The following is a 7,781-nucleotide window of genomic DNA, read 5'->3' on the forward strand; positions in this document are numbered from 1 at the left end:
CTAGCAACAATCTGTATTTTCCTTTCTTTAAAGAATGCTCCCAACTACCTTCGATATGAACCTAGAAAGATCATTAATAATGTTCCATGATACTGCTATACCAGATCCATTATTATAATGGCCTTCAGTGGACAAGTTTTACATATTTTGAACAATACTTAACACCAATATTCCCATTCACTTTCATTCGCTTTCCCAATATTCTGACTGTCAGACACATCTCTGAGGCTGTGAAGGTACGGAAGGGACTGAAGGGTCAGAGAAACGCAGAGAATGTTCCAGAATTAGAGATCAGACGGAATTCTGTAATTTTAATCTTTTCCATATCTGCCAACTTCATACTTCTCTGGTTGATGTATATTTTATATATCTTTCACTTCCGTCATTCCTTGCATCGCACTGCTTTTCATCTCGTTCTGCAAGCTGCCTTAATGCTGTGGAATCGAAGTTGCTGCACAAATGCTTTTATTTATGTGGGGACTCAGAAAAACTTCAGAGAACAGTTAATGCACGCAGTGAAATATCCAGCTATAAAAGTAATTCAATTGATGAATAAATCTAAGTAACGAAGCGCCAACATGAGATGCAGTGGATAATGGAACCTGGGTCCACATGAGGAATGTATTAAAAGGAGAAGGAGGAGCAGCAACATGAAAGCAGTCCTTTTCTAATGAGCAAGGACTAATGGGCGGGGCAGAATGAAAGAGAATGCCGTAGCAAAGCCATTATAAAATGCTGTTAGCAAGGAGAAACTGTTCACATAAAGCAGAACCATTAAACCAAAATCGAAAGAGAAGCTAGATATGTACAAAAAATATGTTTATCCCAAGCAATCCGTTCTCAGTGAGTGAAGCGAGTAGAAATATAAATGACCTAAAAGAAAGTGTCATCAATCACTGCAGGCCAATAGGATTCTGATCCACTCTTCCTCACTGAATTCTCTGATTCTCTCATCAGAACATAAGTTTAAAAATGTGAGAAGTTTCCTGAAGCAAATATTAAATGATATCCTGTAAAAAAAGTGTCTTTTGTATACAAATACACTTCAGCAATACTTCACTTTGTCTGTTTCTATTCAGTTCACCCGGCCTGAGGCTTATGCCACTCCCTTTCTTGATTTATTTCTTTCCATGAATCAGTTGCTGTGTTGATGGGGAATCCAAGGCCAAGTCAGAGGGCTCAGTGGCAACTGGGATCCGATCTCAGGAAAGGGGTTGGATGTGGTAGGTGAGTCAACATCCTTTCTGCTTTCATGAAAAAGTTTTGTGTCTCTTAAGTGACTCTAGAAGAACCCTGTTTCCATTGTGGCAACGTAAGAAAATGCGTGATAAATTCAAAAAGATAATTACACCATAATGAAGAATTGTTTCATTCTGCAAAATGGCTCCGATATTCCTGCCTCAGCTCAGAATTGGTGAAACATTATCATCATTCTACCGTTATATTCCGGTGCCATATCAGCTGGATACCAGATTATAAACTCCTTGTCTTAATTTTGTCCATTTTTTTTCTATCCTCCTAGTTTGCATATGCCAACAAATCTCAATATTCCCTGATCGTCTGGTGACTGCCAGATCCAACACAGATACATTGTCCTCCAGATTTTCGGTTGGCAATGCTCACTTGTGGATTCGAAATCTTCCATGTTCATCCACTAATTTCTTTACTTTTTTGGGCTGGTGTGAATCTTGTTTTATAAACTCTCTATGAAAGTGTTAGATATTCTCCTGTGTTGTCAATGTTACCAGCGTGTGTGATGGTGAAAAAAGTTACAGATCGCTTTGCAGTAAGTCAAATGAATTGGCAGATAAGAACACCAAAAGTCTAATGATTGAGAGCATTTTCGGACTAGTTTATGTTTTCGATGAGGTTGCTGCCCACCATTCCTGCAAATACATTCATCTCTGTCTTCATTTATTTAGCAACTGGAAATTCAAGCTGGTTGATGGTCACTTGGTCTATATCCCTCCAATACTTGAACATCCATCTGGTTATTGGGCTAAAAGCGCCTGAAACACCCGCACCATATCTGCCTCCATTACCACTCCTGACATTATGTTTCGGACACCTACCAGTCTCTGTGAAAACAAAAAAAAACCTTGCCTCACATCTCGTTTGAACTTGCCCACTTTCATCTTAAAGGTTTTGACATTTCAATTCTGGGAGAGAGATTCTGACCGCCAATTCTATTATTGTATCTCATAATTTTTTACACTTCCAGGAGTCTCCCCTCGGCATCCGCTGCTCCATGGAAAACAACATGAATTTTTCTAGAGTCTCCTTACAGCTCATACGCTCCCATACAAGCAGCATACTGGGAAACCTCTTCTGCATTCTCCACATCCTCACTGAAAGGTGGCAACACTCCAGGTGAACCCTAAATAAAGTCTTATAAATCTGCAACATGACATTCTAACACTCATTTCTTCCTTGCACTTTGTGTTGAGTCTATGAAATTCTGTACTTTCCCAAACCGGTCCCATGCTTATAAACCTTACCTCAGAACATTACACATCCCCAAGCCGACAGTGTCGCCTTGCCAACGATCACGCTGCATTGATCCCACATGAAAACCGGGACAGTGATGGTGACTCGCAATTCCACAGTCCCATGTCCTTGTCTCCATCCGCCTCTAATATGGTGACATTCCCACACCTTCCACAATTCCGTGTACTCTGCTAGAAGAAGCTGTCTCCAGTGCCCTGAACTGACTTTCCAAACTTCACTGCTACTGCAAGAGCCTCCGAACCCCTCCTTGAGAATTTCATTGAAATGATCCCCAAACCCCTCCTTGAGAATTTCATTGAAATGATCCCCAACGACAGGAACGGACAGGGCCAGCATGGATTGGTAAACAGAAATTCAGGATCGAAAAATCTACCAGAGCGTTTATGGGATGCAATGCATAGTTTGTATGGTCTAACTCTCTGGACTGTAGTGACACACAATCGCTGGTCCTGATTGTCCCAAACAATGTCAAATTTCCTGGACATACAATGCCCGAATCTTCTGACTGAATCCCGTCTCCCTTGCCCACTGAGAACTGGTTCCCTGAGGCTTTGAGACGTGACCATTTGGTTGATGCACATGCAGTGTGTTTGCTGCTTTAGCTGCTGTTCCAAGTTCCTGACAGTCCAACCCATTGTCTCGTCACCGCTGACAATAACGATAAGCTGCCTGGCTTATGTCTGCGATAAACAACCATGCAAGACAAGAGCAATGTGAAACATTAGGTTCTGCTCTCGGCATCAACGTGCAAAAAGGCAAAGGAAAGACAGAGATGATGTACCAGTCCCTGAGCAGGAAGTGTCTCAGGCGCCGGAAGGTTTGTTAGTGTTCTTACAGCAATAATGTACTTTGTGGGCAGGTAATTCTACACTTGCTGCAGAGCTTTTATTTAACTCTGGCTCCTTCCGCCAGCTCCACAAGAATCTATTAGACTGGTTAATGTGTGAATCGACTCTCGGAGTAATATGCCTCTGATTTGGTCATTTGTAATCTGATTGAACTCATAGGCCTTTGAAATGAGAAAATAAAGCCGTCACGAACGCACCTATTGAATTCTGGTTGTTCTTGCACTTTGATAAACAACATTCATAAAGATTTACAAAAATGTTGCCAGTGTTGGAAGGTGTCAGCTACAGGGAGAGGCTGAATAGGCTATAGAGGTTTATAAAATCATGAGGGGCATGCATAGGGTAAATAGACAAGGTCTTTTTTCCCTGTGGTGGGTAGTCCAGAATGATAGGGCATAGGTTTAGGGTGAGAGAAGAAAAAATTACAACGAATCTAAGGCGCAATGTTTTCAAGCAGAAGATGGTGTATTTGTGGAATGAGCTGCCAGAGGAAGTGGTGGAGACTGGTACAATTACAACATTTAAAAGGCATCTGGACGAGTATATGAACAGGAAGGGTTTAGAGGGATATGGGCCACGTGCTGGATAATGGGACTGGATTCGGTTGCAATATCTGGTCAGCATGGACGAGTTGTATTGTATCTCTGTGACTCTATGTGGTTTAGAAACATCAGATATTTTCCTGCTTTACAGTGTTCTCAAAATATCTTATTCAATAAATCCGAGTCATCATCGTCATCATCAAAATCCAAACTGTTGAATACTTCGATAGCTTCATCGTCTCCATTTTGTTTTCTGAAATGCCGTTTGACATTAGGTCGAGCTGGTGGGTAACTTTGTTTGACTTCTGTTGTTCGTAGTTGCAGGTTGTTGGGAAGGGCAGCGTGCACCAGGAATGAAGTGATAGCATTGAGACTGTGCGCTGAACATGCAGAAAGAGACTGGTGAATAATAACTAAAACAAATTGATTTGCACGAAAGCGAGTCTGACTTAACCAAAAGGCAGTCTGTACCCTTTCTTACACATAGACTCGGTACACGAGAAATAAAGCAAACAGATACAACAGTAAACAAATAAAGCTGCTTTTCGGATTCTTTAATGAGGGGTGCACCTTTCTCAGAAACACTGCAATACCAGGACGATGCGCCAAGTTGACGGAGCAAGCTCCTAACCAAACTCATTCCTGCAAAAATCAGATTAATATTCAGTCTCTAACTCAGGTGAACAATATATCAGATATTTAAACTGACAAGAACAGAACTACACATGATCTCAGGCAAAAGGCTGAGAAGCGATACTGGAGTTATCATCAAGATTAGAGCGATGTTGGAAAAGCACAGCAGCTCAGACACTATCCATGGAGTAGGAAAATCGACGTTTCCGGCAAAAGGCCTTCATCAGGAGGGAATTGGGGCGAGGGGAAAGGTAACTTAGAGTGTAATAGGTGAATGGGGGTGGGGACAAAGGGAATAGGTCGGGGAGGATAGTGGAGCAGATGGGTGGGAAAGGTAGATTGGCAGATAGGACAGGTCATGAGGATGGTGCTGAGATGGAAGGTTGGAACTGGGGTAAGGTGGCGGAGGGGAAATGAGGAAGCTCGTGAAATCCACATTGATGCCCAGGGGTTGAAGGGTCCCGAGCTGGAAGATGATGGGTTCTTCCTCCAGGAATTGGGTGGTAAGGGAGTGGTGATGGAGGAGGCCCAGGACCTGCATGTCCTCAGCAGAATGGAAGGGGAAGTTGAAATGTTTGGCCACGGGGCGGTGGGGTTGATTGGTGCGGTTGTCCCATAGATGCTCCCTAAAGTGCTCTGAGAGAAGGTGTCCAGTCTCCTCAATATACAGGAGATCACATCGGGAGCAATGAACATTTCTGGAATGCAGGTGAAACTTTGATGGATGTGGAAAGCTCCTTTGGGGCCGTGAACGGAGGTGTGGGGGAGGTGTGAGTGCACGGTTTGCAATTCCTCTGCCAACTCTTCCTCAGGAAACCAGCTCCAACTCGTCCAAGCAATGATGCGAATTGAGCATGCTCATCCCCGGAAACTTGATTGTGAACCTGTTTGACCATGTCTCGATTGTCTCGACGTTCCTTCTGATCGTGTGGTTTCCACAAGAGGAAACAATTCTCCAACTGATCCTGAACTGGTGTATTGTAAATGCACAACAACGCCTCAATGTTCTCACAGTCTCAGTCACTGTGAAAAGGACCCGGAAATAGTATTCTTTATGAGATGTTCTGTCAGCCTGTTCTGCCAACATAGTCAATGTTCAATCTGCTCCTGTTAACCCCTCTTTGATTTGGAGCCATATTGTCAATTGACTCTTCTTCTGCCCGAAATCTATCACCTCACACTTCTCCACATTGGACTTCATCTGTCATCTATCCATCTAACCCAACAAAATACCAGTATCTTTCTGACATTCAACACCATCCTGCTAATAGTTCTCAACTTCCTTTTTCACTGTTATTGAGACACCTGTTTCCTGCTATCCATTTTTACACCCAAACCCCAGATACTCACTGCAAGTCTTCGTCACTGTCCTACTCCAATCGCCTGGCAATAACTGGGATCGTATAATTTGTCCACCTTGTTGTCTGCACCATTACATTAACTTTATGATTGTGGTGTAAGGGCCCTCTCATTCCCGAAGGATGATAATGTTTCATAACTTCTCAACATTTTTAATAGAAGCATTCAGATTTTATCCGTAGTTCCTATTATTGTGAATCATATTAAACAACATCATGAATGATTTTTTACAATTTACATTCTTTATCCAGTGAACTGTTCAGAAATCTTATTATCACAGTTCGGAAGTTGGTCACATGGAATCCCGGGAAAGCTAGCCATTTAGATACAAAATTGGCTTGAAATTAGGAGACAGAAGGTGGAGGTTAATGATTGCTTTTCGAACTGGCGGCCTGTGACCAAGGGTGAGATGCAAGGATTGGTGCTGAGTCTACTTATGTCCATCATTTATATAAAGACATAGATGTGATCAAAGTTTGGGAGAAGATTTGGAGTTCGGGTGATCGTTGTTGTGGTTCTGTTCGCCGAGCTGGGAATTTGTCTTGCAGGTCGGCGAACAGAACTACAACACAGATGTGATTATAGGAGGTATGTTTAGTAAGTATGCAGGTGACACTACAACTAGTGATGACGTGGAGACTGAAGATGGTTACCTCAGAATACAATAGGACCTTGATCAAATGAACCACTGGGCCGAGGAGTGGCAGATAGACTTTAACGTAGATAAATTGGAGTTGCTGAATTTTGGTGAGTCAAATCGGGGCAGGACTTACACATTTCATGGTGAGATGTGATTGCTGAACAAAGGCACTTTGGAGTGCAGGTTCATAGTTCATTGGAAGTGGAGTTGCCTGTAGACAGGGCCATTAAGAAGGCGTTTAATACACTTGCCTTTATTAGTCTGTGCATTGAGTATAGATGTTGAGATATCATGTTGTGGCTGTAAAGGTCACTGGTTCGGTCACTTTTAAATACTGCATTCAGTTCTGGCCTCCCTGCTAAAGGAAATATGTTGTGATACTGGGGTATCAGAAAAGATTTACAAAGATTTTGAGGGTTTGGAGGGTTTGAGCTAAAGGAAGAGGCTGAATAGGTCGAGGCTATTTTCCCTGGAGTGTCAGAGTCTGAGGAGTGACCAAATGAAAGGTTATAATATCATGAGGGATGATGGGTAAACAGGCAATATGTTTTTCTCAAAGTACAGGAGTCCAAAACTAGATAGCATAGCTTTAAGGTGAGGGAGGAACGATGTAGAAATGATCAAAAGGGTGTCATTTTCATGCAGAGAGTGGTGCGTGTATGGAATGAGCTGCCAAACGAGTCTGGTTCAATGGCAACACTGAAAAGGCATTGCGATGTGTTTATGAATAGGAAGGGTTTAGAAGGATTTGGGTTAAATCCTGAAAATGGGACAACAACTTCCAAAAGAAATTGAACTCACATCTCACGTCAATATCACAAACAAATAGAGCACCACAAATTAATACAAAACAAAAGCAGAAAATGCTAGAGGAATACAGCAGGTCTGGCAGCACCTATTGAGAGAGGAAGCGGTGTTATCTTATGTTTCTTTGAAGTCACCATGAGATCATAAGCATTGGGGCAGAAGGAGGCAATTCAACACCTCGAGCCTGGACTGCTATTCAATATGGTCCTGGCTGATCTCATTTCTGTCTCAACTCCACTGTCCTGACCTGGTCTCTGTCACCCTCCAACTCATTACCCATTAAAATTCTTTACATCTCCTGCTTAAACATATTCCGTGTCCTGAATCCTCTGCACACTGGGGGAGTGCATTCCACAGATTCATGATATTTGGGGAAGTAATTCTTTCTCATCTCTCTTTTAAATCTGCCACTCCCTTATCCAAAACTCTAGCTTCTTGTTCCAG

The 7,781-nt window shown here is 42.5% G+C and overlaps 1 non-coding gene across 1 annotated transcript; it reads right to left on the reverse strand.

Moving 5' to 3' along the window:
* Positions 1 to 4,457: 4,457 nt before the first annotated feature.
* On the reverse strand, positions 4,458 to 4,653 carry LOC122558136. Its single transcript, XR_006314040.1, has one exon. It is a non-coding gene; the product is annotated as a U2 spliceosomal RNA (small nuclear RNA).
* Positions 4,654 to 7,781: the final 3,128 nt, after the last annotated feature.

The sequence above is a fragment of the Chiloscyllium plagiosum genome, chromosome 16 (genome assembly GCF_004010195.1).
Source record: "Chiloscyllium plagiosum isolate BGI_BamShark_2017 chromosome 16, ASM401019v2, whole genome shotgun sequence".
NCBI lineage: Eukaryota > Metazoa > Chordata > Chondrichthyes > Orectolobiformes > Hemiscylliidae > Chiloscyllium > Chiloscyllium plagiosum.